Source organism: Chamaea fasciata, unplaced genomic scaffold (assembly GCF_029207755.1).
Source record: "Chamaea fasciata isolate MVZ Bird 193981 ecotype frontalis unplaced genomic scaffold, bChaFas1.0.hap1 SCAF_9, whole genome shotgun sequence".
In the NCBI taxonomy this organism is placed as follows: domain Eukaryota; kingdom Metazoa; phylum Chordata; class Aves; order Passeriformes; family Sylviidae; genus Chamaea; species Chamaea fasciata.
This window is the reverse complement of record NW_027094094.1, coordinates 24,148,773-24,173,744: the sequence shown is the minus strand read 5'-3', so window position 1 is coordinate 24,173,744 and position 24,972 is coordinate 24,148,773. Positions and strand designations below refer to the sequence as shown.

The window sequence follows — 24,972 nt, the reverse complement described above, 5'->3', positions numbered from 1 at the left end:
AACGTGCCATGGGTACAGGACACTCAAAATGCCTGAGTGAAATTTGAGGTGTGTAACCCTCTTGCAACTGCAATTGAGCTTCTTGCTGCTCACTATTAGAATGCTGTCAGTACCATCGTGCCATTGTCGTTCTACCAGCGCACAGCTTTGCTCAACCTTTTTATTTCTTCTTCTGTTGTACCCAGAGTGGTGGGGAGGCATTAGATGTCCCTGAACTACACTTCACCACTCTCTTCCCTAAAATTCAGGACCTTCTCAGGAACATCAGTTCCTGCCTGTGCTTTCCTACCAGTTTCAGAGAGAATTCTTTCATCCTACACACATCATCCAGAGAGAGAAGGAAAAAGGAAGAGATTTCCTCTCTCTCTTCCTTTCTTTCCACAGCGTGGAAAAAATTAACTGGGATGGCTAAGTTTGAGCCCCCCCTTGTGCAAAGACACCTAAGCCAACCATCCTTTGAGCAGCTGCATAGCCCTGACTTTTGTTAGGAGGGTGCCTGGCATCTTCTGCTAAAATGAATCTTCACTGGAGTATTTTTTTTTGCTGCCTTCATTATGTATCTTCTTTCAGTTAGCTATACTCCAAAAGAGTACAGATCTGTTGGATACGTTCCAAAAGAAGAACACTCTCCTTCTGCAATCTATCTGAAGCCCTGGTTTCAGGGTTTACAGGATTATGTACTTTCAATGCACACCTTTCTGTAGCTTGTAATATATCATTAAAAAAAAAAAAATGAAGCTCTCTCTGGAACATAAGGTGGTGCCAGAGGTTATAGTAAATTCTAGCAAGTGGACAGAAATTTTCCTCCCTAATTTTGTTTTCCTCAGAGAGTTGTGGTTTCCACGTAAACACTTATACGACCAGGCCCTTTGAGACATGCCTGGAAGAATATATGTTCTGCCTAACACATATCCACCATATCTTAATAGCTAAGAAAAATAATTCTGCGGTCTCACAACACTTCACCACTATCACCTCAGCCTAGCTAAGCTAATAATTAGAAAAAAGACCAAAGAAATGTAGGTATGTTGAGAGAAAGCTATGGCTCATAATGGCTGGTATGTTGTTTCTGGATTTTTTCCCATCTATTCTGCTAGGTTTCTAGCTTCAGGAAATAGTGTTTGAAACCATGAATTATGGTACATAAGGACAGAGAAAACATAACATGATAGTCATTCATTTCTCATTGCTACATGGAGCAGTAAGCAGCACCAGCCCGTGACATCCAGAGAATTCACGCTAAAGTTTAGATCATTGTTGCAAAACATATAAAGGATTTTTTAATTCTGTTTTTATGTAGGGCCTGATACACATTGTCTTAATATAGAAGATCCCCTTTGATGTCCATTCACATTTCATAAGCCAAGAGCAAAATAGTTAGGGCCTTAGAGGACAAGGGGAAAAAATGTAAATTTAAGTTATTCTTGGAAGTAAATTGGATCCCAGCTCCAGACCAGAGAATCTTTGAACCTGCCTGAGCAAACTTCAGTGTCTGAGCCCAGCCCAACATTGGATTTGCAGCTACAAAATGGACAGAATCCAAACCATAGACCTGGGTGCTCATAAGCTCCTGAACATCCTGTATTTCTGATTTGCTTGGGGTTTTTTGTTTGGTTGGGTTTTTTCCTCATCCTGAGTTCTCTTTTGGTTATTTGGTTGGGGTTTTTTTCTCACATGCACGCACTTATAATGCCAGGATGCTATTAAATATTTGTCAGGCTTACTAAGCAAAGCTCTGAGTAGTGAGCCTGGATTAGAGTAACCAGAGATTCCCTCCACAAATTCCAAGTGCAGGCTGAAAAATAAGAAAGGCAGTTCTGGGATTTTTTAATTCGAGAATGCCGATATTTAAAGCACGCACCTCCAGTAAAGCAAGTTCTGAATTCATCTTGCACATAATCATTGACATTCTTCCCTCCCAGCAAAATAGCAGTTTTTTATCCCAGCAGAACAAAGTGGGAGGCAAACAGAGCAGATGAGTATATGAGTGTATGTGGAAGAGCTGGACTCTGGTCACTTGGTGACTCAAGGACTGCAAAATAGAAACTGAAGCTTATTATGACAGGAACAGAAAAGCTTGGTGTTCAAGGAGTGAGATTCCAAGAGAGTTGTGGGGATTTTTCCCCCCCCCTTCAAACAAAGCATTTCTTTTCTAGTGAAGTCCAATTCCCTCATGGAAACCCAAGCCCTGAAGTAGCTAAAATAGCCTTTTTTCTCTCTGCAGTCAGTCTTCTTGACTTCTTGAAAAGAGGGAATTTTGAGCAGGAAGTCTTGTTGGTTAATGGCACAGGGCAGAGCGTCCAGAGGAAACTTCACCTACATCCATTTATGTTGATAATGATGTGGTTTGTGGCCATTTCTTTTTCCCTAGACAACAAGATTGAAAACCAGATCCTGATGCATATCCCATAGCTCTTGGTTTTTAACGACACCTGAGCACTCCTTATTCCCCACAAAGCCTCCAAGCAATGCTGGGCCTCAGAATGAGTTCGTGAGTGCAAGAAACTTTCCATTCTTTTCTAAAATTCAAAGGAACCTTAGTAAACTGGACACTCAAGTCCCACTGTTTCTGAAAAAGTCTGTCTTGCTTTCAACTTGCAGTTCTTTTGGTTTACAGGCACACCACATCTGTGTCTTATTCTTTGTGTTCACCAATATTCCTTCATTTTCTAGTACTGCCCTATTCCTATTAGTAACCAAAACAGTAAGTGTAGTTTTGCAGTTGCTTCTGATTTTATATCAGAACCTTGTAGTTCTAGATAGTACTGCAACAAACTGCAGGATTTAAAGAAGTTAGGGTAGAGTGGGATGTTAACGCACCAATTGGCCCCTTATCAGTAATCCAGTTTTTTTCTCTAGATGCCGACCAGTAAACAGCCAGCTCAAAGCCAGAAACTTCTGTTTTCAAGCAGTGATGTATCCTGCTGGGCAACAACCCTTTTGATATTAAAGATATCTCCTGCCTTGTATTCTCCACTGCCAAGCAATGACTGTTGACATAAGTGTTTCATTTAGTAAATATTACCAGTGTGTATGAGCATGAGGGGATGATTCAGCAGCATCAGGGGCCCTGTGGCAGCAGTACTAACAGGAAGACAGAAGAGATTGCTTCATAGCAAATGAATCAGGCCCCAAACCCAGGACAATTAGAGAAACATCCTTTTTGCACTAAATTGTCGTACCTCAGGGTTGCATTATTAATGACAACATATGCAAAAGCAGCAACTTGTTTCTCATCTGTAAAGTGAGGATCATGGCATTCACCTCGCTAAAGCCTGTGGGTTTCTGTAAATCCATAGCATTAATCAAAAAACCTTTTCCATGCACCATCCTCTCAGCCATACCTTTCTAAAGCTTTTCTTCAGAATCAAAATTATTGAAACTTGGTAACTGCTTCTTACAGCTGACTTGCCTTGGCCGCCAGCTAAATATATTAAGCTTGTGACCAAAAACTCACAGCCAGTGCTGAGGAGCTGACTCTGATCCTAGTATCTCCTTTTATTTTTTGTGTAGGAAATTTGTAACAGGCTTCCATGGTTAAATTCAGAAAATCTGCTCATCTTTGAACTGCTATGCCAAAAAAAATCAGCCTTTTATAGCAAGAATTCTATATGTGTAAATAGCAAGTTACACTAATAGAAGTTTGCAGTACTGTTCCTTTGGTAGGAGAGAATTTTAATTCATCTATTAGGCTACCATAGCCTGTTATCTAACACAAAAATCTCTGTGAGGTTTAAAAAATAAAATGGAGAGACCAGTTATCTAGGCGTCCACAGATGAAGATAAGTGCTGAGACATTTCTTCATTCTTCATAAGGACCACATGTTCAAAAAATAACTGCATTTGCATCTTTGTGGTTATTCATGAATGAAAATTCAGTGAGAGGAATAAAAGTTCACAAAACTTCCCTAAAGAAATCCAAATGTTCAAAAATTTGCTTGTCAGTAACAGACTGATTTGTGGAAACTCTTTAATTCATGAAAGGCAAGTTTGCCACATAACTACTGGATGAATTCCAGGGAACCTTAATTTGAGACTGGTTCAAGAATTAAAGAGTATTTTAATTATTAAACATCTGGGTAAATCTAGTGCAAATTATAAATCCTGTCTGTTCCACAAAATTTTTAATAAACTTGGGTTATGATTTCCACAGTGTGTGTTGGATAGGTGTTGCACTGTTAAGTGCTGTGGAAAGTGCCCTTTCTGTTACCTGACTCGGGCAGGACTGACCCCACTGCAGACCCCAAGCCTAGGAACGTTGAATCTGTCTGGGAACAGAGCATGAGCAGACAGCAGAGCCAAGTTAGACCTGTGTGCTCTTGCTGGATGAAAATCCCTTTTTTTTCCAATTGACTCTGAAATAAATATTTAGCTATATGCCTTTGAGAGTAATGGTTTGTTTGGGTTTATCTTCTACACCATCATGTCACAGTATTTGGTAATTCACATCCCTTGGGGTGGCTTCCTACTCGGAGCATTGCACAAAGAATGCATTTTCAGGCTAGATTTCCAGTAAATAACCCTGCAGTTCCAGGAGATTGACCAAAATAGCAGCACGCCTGCAGCACAATGCCACTTAAGTTCAGTTCTCTCCCTTACTCTGGTTCTATCCTCTTCTGTCTCTCCCCCAACACTAGCATAATTGTCAGTGTCCTCTTCCTGTGAGCATCTTGGTTTTCACCAGCCCTTCACTAGCTCATCTTTGCCTGCTACTGAGCTCCCATGGAATCCTGCACTCTGGATTCATGTTTCCAGCCCTCTCCACAGAGTCATCACCTTCCACCATCACAGTAACAATGGCTGTGTAGGTTCTGCCAGTACTGCTAGGAGTCTGGAGATACACAGCAGCTTTTCTCAGACTATTCTCAGAAACAGCCTCAAAAGAGAGATTACTCTCAGTAAAGAGAAATGACCAGCGAGACACTTCAAGAAATTTTTAAAAATCTTCTGATGGATATAAAATCTTGAAGTATATCTTTGTCACATTGTTTTTATGAGTTGCAGTTGCCACATGTCCTGCTGAATTCTGTTTTGTTATTAATTGCAGATGAGTTTTTACCATGCCTAACTCATTGTTCTCACTCTTTATAAATCCTCGATTCTGGTTTTGAATGCAGTTTGGTTCCCAGTCTCAGTGAGTGCCGAAGATTGGAATTACACATTATATAATGTATAATATATTATTACATTCCTTTATTTTATTCAGTGTGTTACTTTCTAATTCAGTTTAATATCTTAATCTGTGAGAGAGCTAGGAGAACTTCCACCTTACCCACTCTGCACTTTTACCGTGTGCTCATTCACTTATTGTGTAAAAACAGGAGGATTTTGTGAAGAGAGGCTGACCAGCCTTTATTTGCACAGATCACCCTTTTGACCTCCTCACAACCCAAGTCAAAACAGGTAGCAGGGCCTTTGCAAGACCTTATCTACACGAGCAGAATAACTGATGCAGATTTTAGCCCTCTCAGAATGAATTGGCCAGAAATATGTTGTCAGATTAGAGGGAAATCTGTGCTGGACAACTCAAACAGTCATACATCTGAAGGAACACCAGTTACATTTGTTTAGCTTGTAGACTAAATGAGCTCTTGGAGGTGACCTTACAGTTTTGCATACCATGCTTGGTTCAGCCATTCCTAAAATGCATAGCTCTCCTCGTTTTGTCAGCTAGCATACTGCAGGACAGGGTGCCAACTGGCTGGCTGACGTATCAGGGTGAGTTAGCAATGTGTTGTGAGAAATGTAAGGAAAAAGGCCTGAATGCTTAAAAAACAATTTTGTCTTTTTTTCCTGTGTTTTTTTTTAGTTCCTCACTTGCCACTTGATTTCCTTCTCTTTCCTCCTTTTTATCCTTTCAACCCTGAGCATTTATTGTCCTCTCCTCTCTTGCCCCGGCCTACCCTGGCAGGAGGTATCACTGAGCAGAAGAGAAGCCTCTCTCTCACATCTGTATAGCTTTACTACTACTTGCTTTTCCGGACAGAACTTTCACTTACCCCATATTTCACTCTGCAGTGACAGCTTGGCCAGAGCATAGCACATTTTCCAGTCACAGATGTTCCTATCGGATTCATGCCTGCTTCTTGGAGACATGGCAGAAGGAATCTTTTTTCTTGTACTTCAACTGATACAAATGATCCCAAGCCAATATACAGCAAATTTCTTTATCCTATTTTTGTCTTTCTGAACATATGTGTTTGCTTCAGTATTTACATGAGGAAAGGTTGATACTTAACTCTAATTAAAAGAAAAAAAAAGATATTCCATTAAGGGGAAGTGACTGAATTTTTAATATGCTCCTTTTCAAATAACAAGACATTTGAGTACAGCTCTGGTCTTGGAGTAAGTGAGAAAACATACAAGGTCTTGAATTTTCAGTCAGATGCTTGTTTGCATAAAGATCTTCCTTAAAATTCTGGGATTTTCCAATCATGCCACAGGTCATCCTGCATGAATCCAGTTGTAAGACTGGAACCTAAGATTATTATTTTTTCCACACAAAAACTCTATCTGCTTGATTTTAACTTCTGTAAGAGGGTAGAGCTCCATCATAGAATCTAAGTACTCTTTAACAAAAATATGTGCAGGTCTATTGCCAAGAAAAAAAAAGACCGAAGTATGAAGATAAGCACAAGGTATTAATAAGGTGCTATTTAAAACACTCTTTTCTCAGAACTAGTTACTGATCTTGTCCTAGCGTGGAGTGTTCTCTTGCAGACACTGGCAGCAGGTCACAGCAGAATAACTCAGTTCACATCAATGCAGCCACATAGAGTGTTTGCACTTTCAACATTTTTTTAATGGAAGTATTTTAAATACAATAGGAAAAATCAGTTGCTTAGTCTGATCATATGAACCTGATCTTTTCTTTTTATTCCCGCCTTTTCACTTTCCTTCCCTCCTTCCACCATTGCCATACAATGGAAGAGGTGCAGGGGGAGGAAGAAGAGAAGGGAAAGGAGGAGTGTATTTCCTTGGCTAGTCCAACAAGGTGCATTCCAAGAGCTCTTTTGGCCAACCTTGCATGTAAGGTTTTAGGTCTAATCAGGATCCAGAAAGCAATGTCCTAGTGCTCCCAGTAAAAGGCTAAACGTCACTTGGTACAGCCTTTCTGTACATGCTGTTATTTCTTCACAGCTGAAGAAATAAGATAAAGTAGAAAAGTAAATTAGTTGGTTTTTGCACAGGCACTGTTTCCAGGGAGCAGTGCTCCCAAGAAAGAGCCGTGACTGCACTAGAGGACAACCCACAATTGGCATCAGGGTGCTGTGCAGGACAAAAACGGGATGTCTGCCAGTTCTCAAACCGAATGGGAGCAAAGCCATAGGTATACAGTCTCTAACTTCACAGCTGCCAGGAAAGTCTGTGTTACATCAGTAGTTCCATAGGTCTCCTACGACCATTCTTCTGTATCACAGCTCTGGTTTAAATTGCATCTGAAGTTAACTCAGCAGAAAAACATCTTTGTCCCAAGTGAGAGACAACTGTTTTCATCCAGTTTTATGTAACCCTATATCATCACCAGAAGAAAGAGGCAACACCCACCTCACCAATCAGACTTTTCTCACAGTGTTTCTGGTGCATGTGGGCAAGCAATATAAAGCACTGCAGCAAAAACTCACAAATTCTTTGTTGCAATGAAACAATCATAAAGCCTAGGAATTTGCCACTTCTATGTTTATTTACATCTGTCTGACTTTAATAGTTACCTAATGGATTTTTTTTTCAAATGTATTTTTAATGTATAAATAAAGCACAGGATTATCCATTCCTAGTATAGTTTGACCAAAAAAAAAAAAAATTACACTCTGTGGTATCTTGCGACCCTGGCAGCTGTACAGTTGTCTTACATGGGAATATAGATGCATGTTTGTCTTGAGAGCTCCCAAGTCCCTGCATTCTCCATAGGAAAAAATGGGACAGGAAATTTCTGTGTTACTGGGCTCTTCGGCGCAGATGTCCCTTTTGCTTTCACACGTATTTCCACAGCAAGAGGAGAGCCATGCTAAGCAACAGACACAGAGTCTCATTCAGCAATGGTTCTTTTCTTTTTTTTGTCTGCTCTAAAATAGTCTGAGTGTTAGGAAGAGTAACAAACACTGAACTTTTCCCCACATACATTACTCACACAGAGGAATGAAAGTGGGTTGAGATAAGACTACTTTTTTTTTCCTCTCTAAGGAAAAAAACGCAGGTAAAGCTCAGGTTCCTTCAAATTAGGTTTATTATCAGAATCATAAGACCACAATCCAGCAAAGTTTACCTGATTTCAGTATAATTTTTTATGTGCTTTTGAAGTTAAATGTGTATTTAAGAACTTGCTTGCTTAGGTGATTAGGCTTGTGACAAGATTTAGGCAAACACCTAAATTTGGGGATTCTATGATCTCAGTTCTCATGCTGAGAGCTTTGGGTGTCAAGTGCCAAAGACATAGCCTTTACGTTCTCAAATATTCTACCACATTCTGCAATCCTTAAGTTCAGAGAGAGCTTTTCTTCATCAATAATAAAACTTGATCCATTTTTCCTCTTACACTTTTTATTCTGTTTGACCCACATTGCTATAATAAGAAGAGTCTAAAATGATTCACTTTGCCTTGTCACATTCCTTTTAAGGCAAGAGTATCTAGCAATCCGTGGGGAAGTGTGAGGAATAAGAAGGGCAATGACATGCCCTAGGTGGCATTTGGAAGTAAACCCTCTTCCCCTTGAGGTTCTGTTCTAGATCTGGAGAAGTTTTTCCCCCTTAATGCAGGTTCTCCTTCAGCCACATTTTGTGCTTTGTATCCAAAAACTATGGTAGGCAGAGGCTTACTGTGAGCACCAGAAAATTATGCCTACTCAGCATTTTGTGTAAATATTTTCTGACTAGAAAATATTGGGTTTGTTGGCTTTTGTTTTGTGATATAACCTGAGAAACAATAGGGGCTTCCTTATCCTATGGAATATACAAAAATGAAAGAAAGAGGCAACCAAAGTGCTCAAGATGTAATAAGACCATAGGCACAACTTTTCTGGAGGGTCTAAAAGGCTTGAACTCCTCTGTGAGGTTCTGCCCAAGCAACCCCGGTGCATCAGCTGTGTATTCTCCCTTCTGGCAGCAGACAGCATTTTAAAAATGTACAGGGACCAAAATTTCCCAGTGATTATTGAAAAGTGACCTCCTGTGTACTGATTTAAGGTGGCCTGGGAAGGATGCTCTGTGATTTTCAAAAAATAATCAGGCTTTTGAGGAGGGGGGGGGGGGAGTGAAAACAAGGTGCCTGAGAGGGAAGCCACTGGCATGCAGGCTTATTCCAGTGTGCACAGGAGAACTGGGAATTTAAAGTGATATCCATAGAGTACTTCAAGGAAAGCACAATAACAACAAATGCAAAACATTACTGGTAGTCATAAGTTCTGCATCAGTTGTCAGTATACTAAAAGAAATTTTAAAACTCACAACCTTTTAGCACTTTATATTCAATTCTCAAATCAGACACCAATTGTAAGAGAAAAAATGTTACCACTCCTCTATTTACATTAATCCTACTGGTAGCTGTGTTTTATTCCCAGTGACTTCTTCAGCACAACTTCTGCAGCCAGTGGTTAAGCTCAGTTTGGGACCACACGGGTCTTTCAGTGCTCTGCTATCTGATTTTCCTGTGGATTATGAGCAGTAGATTTTGCCTGTGCCATAATCTGTTCACACATTCTGACAAGAAAATGCTGCCTCAAAATGCCTATTACAGTAAGCATTACTTTAGACAAAAAAAACTAAACCAAACCAAAACAACAAAACCCCCAAAACATTAAACAGTTGCAGCAGAAATAGCCAGTGCCCAGGAACAAGATAGGATCAATGTGGAATATTTTAGAGCAATATAACCAGCTTAAAACCACTCAAATTTGAACTGATGACATTTTGACCACAGCATACAATCCCCAGATACGCAATTTGCTGAGTAGAAACAAGCCAGAAAAAGAAGGGAGAAAACTCCTTGGCGCCTGCTACACGTGATACACACAAGCGCTGCAGAAATCTGCTGATAATCCCCTTTTCAGTTTGTGTTCGCAGCTAAATCTACTTCACTTCCTCTGATACTGAGCATTATGCAGTGCTCTGAGGTCCACCACTAGCCATAAATCCCAGGCAGGAAACAGTCTTCAAGTCTAAGGAGGAAAGACAGCATTTCATTTTCTAAAGCCAGCCCAGAGTAACCAGGTCAAACAAAGTTTGGAACTGAAGCTCTTGAAACTCAGGATATAATTGTGTATGTTTTTTCTGCTTGTTTTGTTACCGGTTAACCGGATGCAACAAATAAAACCATTTTTCTTTCTTATTTTCTCTCTCTGACTGCCTCGTTGGGAGCTCCTCTTTGGGAGCCAACCTCTCCATGAGCCAGTGCTCGAGGTCATAGCTCCCTAACTTCAAGACATCTGCTAGGTCAGACATACTTGAAGAGAATCAGCTGCTTGCAGCCAGCACACTCTTAGCACTCCGAGTCCCAGACAAATGCTGAGGGTCTCTCTCTCTCTCTTTTTCCATCTCTCTAACAAACACAGAATCATGTATACGCACATATTGTATTTAAATTTTCTTGTCTTGATCAGAGATCTATCTCCAATGCCAATGAGGATTAAATAAAGCATTTGAGCTCTTAAATGTTTGAATAATCAGCTAGAATGATTACAGAAAAAAAAAATTACAAACCAAAATACTCTCTTCACTTCTGGTGCTAGGTATTGAGTTTGCCCTGTATGGTACTCCTAACTTTCTGAAAAATCACAGAAGATACAAAAAAGCCCCTAATTTATTGCATTGGATACCTGAAAAACAGATTGATGAACTATACTTTGTGAGAACAAAACTGCTCTTGATGTCTGAAACTCAACATTTAAATCCAGAGACTCTCTAAAGCATTATCTCCTTATGAAGCATTTGGTCCTCCTTCTTTTATTCATTATTTAAAACATTTCAGTTATTTCAGTAACAGGTGTAGGAAAAAGGCAAATAAATATCCAATATTTGTGTTCATCTCTCCTATATCAAAAATGTACAAACAGGAAAAATGTAGTTAGAATCATTTCTTCTTTTTAAGTCAGCAAAGGCTTGTCCTAGAGCTCCTTCAAGCCACCTTTTCTGCCCTAAATGAAGTGTTATTCGGAAATAGAACAGCCAGTTTACAGTAAGGAAAAAAAATCAGCCTGGAAAAAAAAGTACAGCAGGCTTGATTCAAAAGTTGCACACTGGAGTGCCAGGTTGGCAGCAGTTGAAAGTGCAATGGAATTGAAAGGTTTCCATCTCGCTGCTAAGCTTTAACACAGCATGTTAGATATTCACAGTGCTGCAGCACAGACCTGCAGCCCCAAGTGTATTAATTTCTACAAAGCTTTTGAAACACTCATTCAGGTGCCTAGAAAAGCAGAAGGTACAAGGAAATTGGTAACATACCCCTCAGGGAGTCCCTAAAAGCCAGTCAAAATTGCAGGACCTCTATCTAGGGAATTGCAGTAAAAATCCTTCTATACAGCTCATCTCTTTAACAGACTTTAGGAGGGAATTGCTAGGAGCTGGATTTACAACTACTGTAAAGCCACCAAGCAGTATTTATCCATATATTGATATCTGTTTAGCCAAGTTCAGTCCCTGCTCATCTCCACCAAATCTAGTGTTATGCAAATAAGTAGAAAAAATCATCATCTACTAAGGGCTCTTTTAAGTTCTGTCCACTTTACCCTCTGTCATCCAATACACTTTACTCTTTCCATGTATACCAAGAACTAAGTTCAGTTTTACACCTATTCTTTTCAAGTCTGCTGACAGAAAACATTAAGGAAGCAACATATACTCAGAGACTGATGCAGGCTCTCTACAGGACTGTCTTTTGCAGTAAACAAAGCCTTGGAAGAAAAGTAAGAACACTGCAATGAACAACTGCAATAATAGTTATATTTTCCATCTCAAACTACTTCCCCCATATTTTGTCTGTTTACATCATAGTAACAAGATCAAAAATTGGTTGAGGTTTAAATTTTCATTGGACAGCCCCTGGGGAAAGCTCTTCTACTGGCCTGCAGAGACCATGCGATCCCTGCTGAGCACAGGTGCAGGGGAGCCAGTGCAAAGTGTCAGCCTTGTCTGCAGTCCTCTCTCTGCCCTTGTAAGATCAGCACACAGGAAGAGCGTGGGGTAATGGCTCTGGTCTGCAGGGGTTTGTCTTTCAGGAACTAGACTGAAAAACATGTCTTGGTAAGTCCAAAACAAGCACCGCGTTTGAACCAAGACACTTCAACAGGGAAAACAGAGCCTTTTATAAAAACATTCTCGCTAATCTACTTGATACCATTTGAGCCTCCAAAAAGTGCCAGTCTGAAAAAAACCATATCTTTCATATGCTGACTGTAAGTAATTTTGATGCTGTGTCTTTCAAGTTAGAAGCAAAGTGTGGGGAACACAGAGCATTTGACAGTATCATTATTCATCATCTCCACTTGAAATAGGAAATATGGAATGGTTAGTCTCTTGTGATTTCTTCAGTGGAAATGAATTATGATCTAACATTGCCACTTGGTTAGCACATTCACGACAGGGTTATTAACTCATTCTTTAATCAGCTGTGCTCTATCAGATACAGTACTCAGATTATTCTGAGCAGCAAGATCAGAACAGAGTTTGGGTAAAGGTACCACCACTGGCTCAGGGCATCCCTTAGTTGCAAATTGGTGGGGTCTGGAGGAGCTTACTGGGGTAAAACTATGTTATACTTAGCTTTGTTTTGTAGACTCCTCTGACAACTGTGGCTGGACCTACCAAGGGCTGGGCTAGCACTTTGTCTGGCCCAATACAGCCATTCTGGCATGCACGTGCCTAAATGAAATGATAGTTCTTGGTGAAGGAAATAACCACCTTTAGTTACAATAAAAATAAAAAAGGCCCAACTTCAGAGACAGCAATACAGTTATAATAGCTACTATTAGATCTTCATTTACAAAAATTTAAAGTATTAGGCATGCCAAACAATAAAACCAAATCTTGACATAGAACCACCTGACTGCTGATGCCAGGCACCATTCAAGATGTGATTCAAATACCAGGTAGTAAAAGCCTTAGAAATTCTTTTCAGTTTGTGGAGAGGGAAATAGGCTTGCAACTCGTTTATTACACATTCTTTGGGAACAAGGAAAGAGACGAATTAGAAAATCACAGGGAATCTTTTATTTTCAAACACAGATTAGATTTTATTATTTTTTTTAAAGAGGTAAAAAATTAAGGTTGGGTCTGTGCTTCATCACTTCAAGGGTGATAAAAATGTTGCATTGTTTTAGCATTCAGCATGGTCTGATCTGGTTTTGGAGTTGGATAGCAGCACAATTCTGTGTCAAAATAACACAGTTAATATTTTTAGCATGTCATCAAACACACACATAAATTTAAACATCATGTGCCTCATTTTGTTCCTGACTGGATTTACCAGGTGTGCTCATTGAGCTGCGTGTCAGCACTGTCCTTTATTTGGCCAATACACAGAATGTCTGGGCATGTACAGGTCAATGTACAATCACACCCCGCACTCACTTTCTGAAGTATTGGCTCATACTGAAAGTCCTGCTTACAGCATCTGATGAGAAGTCTTTCTTAAGTTCTTTTTAATTTCAATGCTAAATTCAGCTCTTCTGTTAATGTTAATACATACAGAAGAAAAAGATAGGAGTAATTTAGCATTAAAAATCTTTAAAATGTACACTAGAAACAAACCAATGCTCCTGTCTGAATGGTGCATTATTATCAGTCCTATACCCACAGACTACTAAATCACAAAGGGAAGAGATGTGAGGGCTCTTTGAGCCTGTCCAGGAGACAGGAAGAGAAAAAGCAAAGGCACTTGTGTCCTTTTATCATTCCTTAGAACATCAGGTTTTGGCATCACTGGGTTTGCTAAGAGTCTCCTTCAAAGACAATGAATAAGCAGAAGAAGGCCATATCAGTGGGTCTGAAATTTGGCCAGCAGGTTGCCTAGGGTTCCAAGTACAGATGAATTTTGAGCTAACGTGAGTAGATTTTACACTTCATAGTGAATCTAGAATCAAGCTTGGTTGCTTCTTCTTGAGCAACAGATTTTGCTAAAGTTTTATTGTAGCAAATTAAACTCCACCAAGACTACTTTAGAGGAGGAATTTTGTCAGCAAAACACCCATTCACCCCTCTCAGGAGACATGAAGACCAGCAAATAAATTACTCTAGCAGATCCCCCTCAATAAAAAAAAAAAAAAGGCAAGGCACAATCTGGTATTTCTCATGTGTGAACAGGAGAAGTATCTCATCTACCACCTTTTGATGGCAACAACAGGAACTCTTTTATAGATTTCCACAGTCTCTGCCTAACCCCAAGTACATACATACACGTAGGTGCAATGTAGAAACTTGCTCTAGCTCAGAGAGCTGGCAGCCAAACTCCACTAAAATATAGGCTTCCAAACACTGAAGCCCTGCTCTTGGACCTCATCCCTCTGGAAGAATTAATTACTAGGAGGGGTTTGGGACTTCTTTTCCTTATTTTACATTCCCTTGCTCTTCTCTGCTTTCTGGCTTTGCTGGTGAAAATGTGTACTGCTCTCCCATTCTTGCTCCCCTTCCCTGATTTCCATGGTTCAGATGTTTGAAAACACTTTGTAGAATTCTGCAAGCTTCTTCCAGCTATGCCAAAGCAAACTTGAACTCACAGCCTTCTGAGGCTTTCCCATCACTGCTGACACTCTCTTGGTGATCTGCCTGCTATGAAGTTTTTGCTGGGGTTTTCTGACCATTTTTGCACATCCACTGTGTAACAGCTAAATGAGCTATTAATGCCAAGGGAAAAAAAAAAAAAACAACACAAAAACAACACCCTACATTGCTTTCCGTTGGTTAGTTGTAGAGATGTTTAAATGGAAAAAAGAGAATAAAAGGAAAAGAAAAAACAGGTGGGGGAGAAGGGGCAGAAAAAAGAGAGAAGCAGTGTGGGCATGTGGATTTGAAGGAGCAAGGAACTGTAAAAGAAGGTGGTCTTTTCACTAAATACTGTCTCTTTAAAAATAAAATTTAAAAAATACCCTCAGTGTTTTCTTTAGTCTTTTTCATTCTTTGGCAGCATCCCAAAGATTTCACTGTCCTTGTCTCCAGCATCTGGAAACCATCAGGGTAAACAATAGAGTGCTAGGAACTGGAACCCCTGCCTCAGCTCCCGTGGGACTTCACTCTGGAGAACATGAGAACACAAACCATTGGACACCATGTGGTCAATTACTTCAAACTAACAAATCTGTGTGCTTTCCTATTTTCTGTTTTCCTTGGCACCACATGACCCTTTCACAATGGAACCCAGCTGTTGAAAAAGCCAGACGTTTTCTTTTTTAACCTCTTGCTTACTTTTGTGCTTGCTTTCTGCAGCAAGCTTAGGGCTGGCACGTACCCTAGGTAGAAGTGTCCCGCTTATTAAAATCCTGGCTGGCTCTAATGTTTGCCTGTATTAGTCAGCAGAGAGGCTCGAGAGTATTAACTTAACAGGATCATACTGCACTGAGGACTCCACAGGTGGTCCTGTGTTTTCTGGGTTTCCTGACATTGCATGCCAGCACTTAAAGCAGATACACCAGGACACTTTTATAGCCTGCCTGTTTTGTGCAATCAGTAATTGCATGTGCAGTTGTGACCTACTTTTTAAAATTTGTTCCTAGTGCAGGTGCTATATTGGCAATTGCAAAGAGCTAAAGTCATCTCAAAGCCAAAGGCTGTTGAGGGGGCCACCCCCTTCTAGTGCTGTGAAATAAACTTTGCTCTGGATTAGCCAGCCTTGCTCCAGCACTAAAGCTGGTGGTCACAAAGCAGAGGTTGTTGGTTCTTGTGCTTCCCAGCCTTCTGTTTCAAAAGATGATCTTTGGGAAACAGTGCAGTGTTACTGACCACACAAGCCAAGATTTCTATACTATATTTAGATGCATGAACTTATATGTGTGGTTTACTTTCATTAACTTTCTTCAGTGAATGGGGATGTTGAATGGAATGGACTTGTGCAAGAGATTTAGGACTTTACCTTTAAGTCACCTTTAAAGTTGCTGAACATTCCTAGCACACACTAAAGAAGAGCAGCTGACATTTCATGTATAAATAATCAATCATACATGCACTCCTAGACTGACAGTTTGATTTCTGGGAGAAAGATAGGTACATATGCAATTCTATGCCTAAAAGACAGGAAAAAACAAGGGTGTGCCATGCAGTTGGATCCTCACAGCTGGAAGTCCACTCAGAGTCAGACTTTACCTGTATTCCGGGCCTCTGACCTCAAACAGGTGATTGTTTATCTGCTGTGCAAAGGCAGCTCTATTAGCTTGGAAAGGTCAGGGAGTTGGCACCAGTGGAGTCAGGAGCCTTGTGCATGGTAGCCAGATTCACAGTGGCAGCTATTTCCATCAGATCTGTATCCCAGGGTGACAGGGCTGTCACACTGACTGGGTCCAGTCTTTCTCTACAGGCTGCTTGTTGAGGCTGGCCTTGCCTCTGGATACAGGAGGGCTTTGGAGGGCTTTTCTAGGGCTTCACTGGTCAAGTCCTGACATCCCAGTTATACACTGAGCACTACACACCTTATTCATTTCTAGGGTGCTGTATGGAACTGTAATTTTCATTACTTGTGTGCCTAATTTTCATTAAGGTTACAGAAATCTGTAGGAACTTCAGACCCTATCAGTTTATTTCCATTTAGAGCAAGCAGTGGAGTTCCTTTATAATTTTTTTTCCAGCCTCTTTGGATTTATATATAAAACTTTTTCACTGTAATGGCCTCACATTAAAACACAACCCAACTAACACAAACAAAATGAAACAGAATAATAATATACATGTAGCTGCTGTGAACCACAGACACCAACAATAATCATGAAAGCTGACAGTTTTAAACTTTAAAGGCAGACAAACTAGGAGATGTCTTGGATAGGCTGAATAATCAAGGGATGCTTTAAAACCGTACCTGCAAGCTTGTTAAAGATACGCTGCTGAGCCTAAAACTAATGAGATGGATGCCTGGAATTGGTGGGATCTTCTTCCCTTCCCTTTCCATAAAGTGAAATATATATTTTGTGTACACTTTTAAGTTATATTTCTTTTAAAAGAGATGAAGATGAATCACTAAATGGATTTGCTGAAGGAATTTCTACTGCAGGATCTAAGAATTTAGCCATTTTGTAGCCAGTAGTATTAATATGGGGCTGTTTTAATCCCAGGTCCAACCTAATGCTCAGCAGTAATACTAGGGAAGCTTTTTTCCCCTTTTCTGCCAGTACTTTTTGATCCAAATATCTGCAGAATTTATTAATGTGATACTGAAAGGGCAGAAGTGGTAGGAGGAAGGAGAAAGTTAAGACTATGCAGTAGCAACTTAAACAGCACAGCACATGCTTAATCTCTTAATATTTATGGAAGAGTTGGTTAAATGCATGGCAAAAGTTCAAGTCAATTTACTACTTCCCTATGTGAGCATCCTGGACAGCTTCTTGTCTGCTGACAGATATTCACGGAAGTATAGATACAGTTCTTTAAGGAAGGTTCTGCCTGTAGCAAGAAATACATGTCATACAAGATAACTAACTGAGGCAGTCCCAGTGCAACTTGGGTGCGAGCCAGGACACAAATGAAACCACTATAATGGCGCTGATGAATGACCTCGTTCTGGTGATGAGGAGAGAACACATCTATTCTCTTCATCCTGCACCTCTTTAGCATTTGACACAACTGTCCATGAGATATAGCTGTTCCACCAGCAAGAGGTGACAGCCAGCCAGAATGATGTGTTAAGATGGTCTCAGTCTTTTTCAACAAGAACCGCACTTCCGATATTTGTTCCCTTTCCCCAGTTCAGTTTTGTGACATTCCACAAGAATCAGTTTCCCTCTGGTCTCTTACAGAATTGGTGTGTTTGCATTTAGTAGGAAATGTTGCATTTAAATGCTAGCAATATATCTGTGTGTGACACAGAGCAAAAACTGGTTTTCACTGCCTGCAGCTGAACCATTCCTGTGTAGTGAGCCTGTGTTCAGTGGGGTGAATTGAATTCAGGGATGAAAAACAGCTGCTTGAAGGTGAACAACAACAAGAGCTGACACTGGCAGCCAGAGGACAGAGCTTTTGGAAATGTTTTAGGACTAGTGCAATCTGAAGATTGATCAAATTTAGCCACTCTTTTACAGCTATTGTGGTATTACTCCCCAAATCTAACTTGTCCTAATTCTCAAGGAATGTTTCTCTGTCTCTCCAAAATGCCAGTTATCCACTCTTTGGAGGCCGCTTTACTGCTCGAGTGCAATCCTGCGTGCCTGACTGTGATGCCTACACCTCTTAGGAAGCTAAAGGCATTAATGTATAGTGCAGCATGTATCTCCAGCAAATTAGGAGTCAGCTTGTGTTCTGCAGCTTTCCACAGAACAGAAGTACAGGCCACATGCTGTGATCCTACAGACATTTACGCTGAGTTCACGGGATATTCTAAACATCTTTGATTATTTGGTCCACAAAATCCTCATCTTTGAATTGTTTCATCAACTGGGCCATGTTATCTGAGGGTATCCACCTATTAATATCACCAAGAATTCCACTAGCACTTGTCACCAAGGGCAAAAACCTTTTCAATGGAAAGTTTCCTTTATGTTCAGGAGCAAGGGCAGCTCAGGAACTGAGGATTCTCACAAGCCTCCCCAAGTACACGTGGTGTGCATATTTTAAGCTTAGGCTCAAGCAAACATGTACTGAAATATATATGTTTACAATACATTTAAAAACTAGTTCTGTTTAGAACAAGATTTCCACTGCACTAAAAGAGAGGGGGAGAGATGTACTACTGGAAGTGCTTTGGTCTTAAAGCTGATTATACTGGAATAACAAACTTTATGGGATACTTTCTCCCATCTTTCTGTGAATCAAAAGGATGCATATCTTACTGCCAGTTTTGAATCAGCACAACATGCAGAACACTTCAGCTCTTGTGATCTCTTTCAATGTATTAAGTAGCATGTTTAAAATGAGCTAATGTTTGTCTGTGGTTGCTCCTTAAAGGAACCTCTTTTTCCACTGGTCAAGAGCACTTTTATTTCCAGTCAAGTGTAGGAAAGCAGTTGCAATTCTGATGTTGTACAAGAGATGAAAAGGCAAATTTTCAAGTTCCCAGAAAGTTGTTAGATTTAAAACAAAAAAACATCATCTATGTTCATTTTTGGTTTGAAATACAGAAAAGCCCAAGCCAATATGCAATATGGTTCCATCTCTTGCAGTTTCTACACTCTGTTGTGATCTCCTGCTCATTTTTAAATGGAACTGGTAAATCACTAATTGAAAACATTTTACTAGTGCAATTTTGTGTTTAAAAATAATTTGCAAGTTGTATACAGTCAGATTTCTCTGACTTTTTTCATTAATTGCTACAGCTTGTGCATCTGTTTCTACAATAGATTTTAATAAATAGGTCCATAAGCCACATTTCCTGCAACTCCTTACAGTACAATCCTACATATCACCACTTCTGACAGATCACAGACTATAAAGTTATATTTCTGCCTCCTGGGGCTGAGTTATTACTAACCACTGAGCTCCACAGAGATGAGTCTGTTTATCATAATGTGACTAAAAAGAGCAAGTGGTCAGGGTGGAGAAGAGTGCTGAGGGGGGAGAGGTGTAACTGGAAAGAAAGCTTCATTTGTAGATGACAGAGCATTGCTTTTCTACAGAGATGAATGACTTGGAGGAGATTTTACACATCCTGGTTTTCCTCCTCTGTTCAAGTTTTTAAACATTAAGAACACTGATCCAAAGAGAAATAAAGAAAAGAAGAAAATAATACAGAAGAGCATTAAAGTTACAGCTGAAAAGAAAAAAAAATGAAAATAGAGAACTCTGTTGATTAACTACCAGTGAATTTAGACTCTATGATGGTCATTTCACCTTATTTAGTCCCCTGTGTTCTGAAAGAGAGCTGACTTCAGGCAGCTGATCATCAAGAAGGACGTGCATGTAGGCAAAGCTGAAAGAACTGATTGTATTGCTCACACCATTTCTTCTGAGGGAAACGGGGCACCAAAGTCATACCTACCTTCAGCACCAATCGGCATTTCAGAAGCTGAATCTCATTCAGATGTAATACACATACTTTTTAACTTCCATTTAACTGACCAAATTTCCAACCATCTACAGCAAGTGTACATTTTGTGTCTATTTTGTGACATCAGGTCTGCAACACAAGTTTTCAGAGTATTCCTTTCAAAATCTGATGCTGCATACTGAAATTCCTATTTGGAAGGGACCAAAAGAACACATTGTATGCAAAATGGGAGGAAATGGCATTCAGTTTGCTGCTCCTGTAGCCAGGTACCACAACATACAGGATTTTAGGTCTTGGTTTATACAGTGCCACCTGGTAATTCTGGTTCAGCTAACACCTGAGCTTGTTTGTTTTCAAATACCTTATTACATGACTGAGCCCTTGCCTTAGGGAAAGCAAATGTGTAGACAGTACAGATGCTGCAAAGGGAAGTTCATCCTCACGCTGGTCAAAATGGTCACAGGCCCTTTCCTCCTACTCTAAATCTTTCTTTGGTAGTACACCATTAGTCCACGAATTTCAAGCTAGCCATGGGACATCAGTATGTTTTGGGTTCTTACTTTCTTCTGCAAACTCTACCCTGTTTTAAATCTAAAGGGCTGTTTGGCTCTCTCCATCTAAGGGAATGAAAATATCCTTTGCTTGTGGGGCTATTAGTCTCTATCTAAATGGTCTGAAGAGAATTACCATATTCAAATTATTGCAAAACTCAGTGCTCTAAGGCTTTTATTTATTTATTGCAGCAAACAGGTTTGTGAATAGTCTCTATTTCTTGGACAAAAGAAAAGTTCTCCATTATTTATATGCCCTTTTACTGGCAAGATTCAACTTTTTCCTTTTGTCCTTCCTATTTACTAGTGCAAATACTAAAACAACCTGCTCCCAGCTGTTGGAAGCCCCACACTGTCCCCTTCCCTCTGCCAGGAGCAAACAGCTGTTACTGTGCACAACACAGGCACTGCAGGACCAAATCCAGGCAATCTTGATCCCTGCTTTTCTAGGGAGAAGTTTTGAACTGTAGTTTGAAAACTCACTACCGAGCAGGAGCTTCATGCGCAATTCTACTTCTGTTCTTTGTTCAGCCATAATGCTGTTAACAGAAGAGGCTATACGTATTTTCTTTTGGTTACACACTTGTAGTATAATCTACTTTTAGCTGAATTAATTGTTTGAAAGAGGGAAATGCAAATCCTAAATTGGCCCCACACTCTTCAGCAGACTATTGCTAAATTGTGGTTGAAAGCAATTTCCTCTACAAGTTTACAAACCTGACTTTGCTGTAACAGCGCTGCCTCACATTTTCAGCGTAGCTCTCCATATGCAGTGTTAAATGTATGCTTGAACAGAGTCCCTAAACAGCTTCCAGGGAATACAGACAGTGAGAATGTTTTCCAAAGCAACATCCTAAGCAAAAAGCTGCAAAGTTACCATTGTGTTAGTCGGGGCAGACCACCCAGCTTTTATGAGGTCCCTTGCGGACTGCCACAGCCCACAGCAGTCACCTGAGCAGAAGCTGCAGACATGTCCCCAGCAGCGTGTGCTCCTGCCTGGCTGCCTGCAGGGCAACAGCACCCAGCAAGCAGGGACTCTCTCTGCTCCCCAGGGGTGCTGGAGGCATATCCAGGGACATGTCAGGACCTGCAGTCTAGGCAGACAGATACCTGCAATTTAACCCGGTGACAGATGTGTATGGACACCTAACAGCAGCACCCCTAACCTTGCGTCCTCCAGGCGACCCTTATGCACCCTGGTGAGCCTTTCTGCCTGCAGAGCACTGCTGCCCACTGACAGTGCCTGTGCAGCCTGCAGAGATCACTCTTGTAAAATCTGAACTAATAATTTTAAATGGCTCTCCTCCTTGGTTTAAAAAGTGCTGGGAAATGCTGATCCATCTATACCCTGAGATGGCTGCAAATATCTGCAACTTTTCTACTAACAGGTATGAATACTGACACTGGAAGTGCTCCAGTTGTTTGCAGGCACTGTGAAACCGAGCAGTTCAGTTTAAAAGCAGAGTTCAAAGGCAGAATAGATTTTTGCAGCTGTTGTTCTGCCCTGGAATTTGTTGTGCATATCTCCTTTTTGGGAACATTTCTTTGTTTCACGGAGCCTTCAAAAATATACTGTCATCACAACCTTCTTGCCAAGTACCCCTCCAAGCTGGTTATTCATTGCTGCCCTTTTCCCAAGTCAACACATCCATTTCTAAAACATTTCCCACATTGGTGGGGAGAAACATGCTCAGTCTCAGGCCAACCTGTGAGGTAATCAGCTGACCTTTATTTCCTCTATGTGAAGCAATGAAACAGTCTCATAAGATAACTGAAGATAGTCCCTGTGTGGTTACAGGTTTTTGATATCAAGAGCCTTTTTTAACACCTCTGGTTTGACAAATTTACTCATAACAAATAATCTAACTGGCACAAACTGCGAGATGTCATAGAGAGAAATTAATTGGGAGGCAATCCCAATTTAGAGATTCAATTTTTTTAAAAAGAAAGTTCAGGCAATTTCTTTTGTATTTCCCTACCTACCCCTACTTACAGGAAATAGCTACATGTTTTAAGCTTTATAAGTTTTATATAAAATAGTGCCCTGTTGAATAATTTGATAAAGCCTGAGGAAAACAGCAAAAGGACAGGATAGGTATAGTAAAAAATGAGCTCTATTCCAGTTCACATGCATCTACCCTGATATTCTGAACCAGCCACTAGATCATAAACCTAAATTGAATAACACTGTGTGATCAGTGATGGCAAATTAAATAAATTTTGGAGGCTGTTCTTAAAGTTTTTTCAGAAGTATTAATATGTCTAAATTTACTAATATCACATGATACAACACAATGAATTTTTTTCCCATTTCACAAATCAAACAAAAAGCAGATAATTGAAATGACACACAGACATCACAACTACTATTTTAACTTTAATACACTGTGCTTGGTCTCACTCCCCTTCTAGAAAAGATGACTATTTTGATATGTAATATTTTAAAAATATTTCCCACTGAAAAAGAATTAGTGAAAGAGAGAGAAACAATGTTGGCTCTTGGAGAAGCTGCTGAGATAGCAAAGATTTGAATTTTTGACTGCTGGGCACATCTATTTCTGTGCAAGTTTATTTGGTATTAACGCTACACTTCCTTCCAACACTGCAAATTACAGTGAATGTATAATTCCACGCTCTTTTCTTACATCTTTCTCCTTCATAGCACACTGTTATGTTTCTGTTTTAGTTCTCTGTGTCTGCTCACTGCAGATTATGTTTATAGTCTTAAAATTGTCTGTCCACACACTCTGACGAGTTCTCTTTACCCATTCTTGACATATTTCTATGCAGAAATATATCTGCTCCACTGTTTTATACCTGGTGGGGAATAAAGGACAGGCAAGTTAAGGGATTTTTAAATACTCCTTTAGCTGATGCTAAAGACATGACTCTAGACCATGCTGTTTACCCTCAAGTCCTAAGAGATGATGTAGGAATAAGGCACTTATCCACAGATAATTTAGAGAAATTCCTTTTATACTGCTTATTCAGATAACAAGAAGAATGAGGAGGCCTTTCCTGTTTATATCCCAATTTCATGTGCAGAACCACATCCTTAAAAAGAAGTGGGTGGTGGGCAGTCTCTAAAATTATTTCTTGCGCATATTTCCCTGATTGCATCCTGGCAGCACAGAACGTGCTGCCCACAGCCCAGTCCAACAGCTGCAGCATCTTGTTGTACAACCTAAGCACCCCCCACAACCATCAGAATGGATTAACAGTGTCATGCCTGACATGTATTTCTTCCTTTTATTTGCAAGGAGGAGTTGGAATGCCTTAGAACACAATTCCTCCTCCAAGCTGGCTTGGCCACTCTAGCATTTAGGAAGGGGTCACCTGAGGCACTCTCCTACTGTTCCAGTCTTCTCTGTTGATTTCCATTAGCTCTCAGTATTTAGTATGGAGCTTTACAGATGAGCCCTCCAACAATATTATATCAAAGTGAACTATAACATTCACCATTATAAGAAAAATTACCTACATTTGCTGAGTGAATTGTATGCCTCATGCTAAATATACATAACACATACTCCTTTGTTTCTGTTTACCCATGGAAGTTAAATGCCTAATGAATATTTTTCTCTTCTTCTCTTTCTGTATCCTTTTCTTATTGCTGCTGTTATTAACCCCACATTTAGAGTAATTATGGATTATGATAAAATTCTTTCAGTTTCTCAAAACTGATTCAAACCCCTTTGCTTTTTCCAATACCTCACATATTGGAAGCTATTTGGTATCTTCTCTTCCTGAAGATCCACTGAGTCTACCCCAGAACTTTCAAACAGATGATTTATTACTGTGAAGAGTTAGCAAAATGCAAAGCACAGGTTGGTACTGGTCCCTGCCCCAAAGGTGCATTTCCATACCAGCAGATACACTGTATAATTTTAGAGTGCTCTGTAATGGGAGCAAGTGGGAAATAGCCCAGGGCATGTTTTTAATGGCCCACAAAATTAGTTTAACTTTTCACTAAAACACAGCAACTTCTTTAGTGAGGTATGTTTTAACAGTCTCATTAGAGGACAATTTAAAATAGAAAAATAAGATTGACTGAAATCAAGCCTTCCAAGACCTGCATTGCAGCTGTCTTCATAACAGAAATACCCCAGGGTTAATCACCTCTATACACCACCCCGAGTATAGAGAGTTCTAAGTGAGGTCAGTGCTTGTGTTCAGATAGTGGGTAATACGATACTTACAAAACCAGTGGATCTGTTTTCAATAAAGTGGAATATTCTTGGTTACATCATGCTATCCTGAGCCATCTACTTTAACTCAAGAGCAAGGGCAAGAGGAACCAAGGCTGTTTGTGAG

At 40.1% G+C, this 24,972-nt stretch overlaps 1 protein-coding gene and 1 long non-coding RNA gene across 2 annotated transcripts in view; one reads left to right on the top strand and one right to left on the bottom strand.

The window, feature by feature from the left end:
- Positions 1 to 24,972, top strand: part of ZCCHC24 (zinc finger CCHC-type containing 24) — a 103,599-nt gene that overhangs the window by 52,863 nt on the left and 25,764 nt on the right. The gene's annotated exons all lie outside the window — the stretch shown is intronic.
- Positions 9,503 to 24,972, bottom strand: part of LOC136294083 (uncharacterized) — a 48,139-nt gene continuing 32,669 nt past the window's right edge. The window contains exon 3 of the long non-coding RNA XR_010722304.1: positions 9,503 to 10,154. This is a non-coding gene — a long non-coding RNA (uncharacterized lncRNA). The remainder of the gene's footprint in view (positions 10,155 to 24,972) is intronic.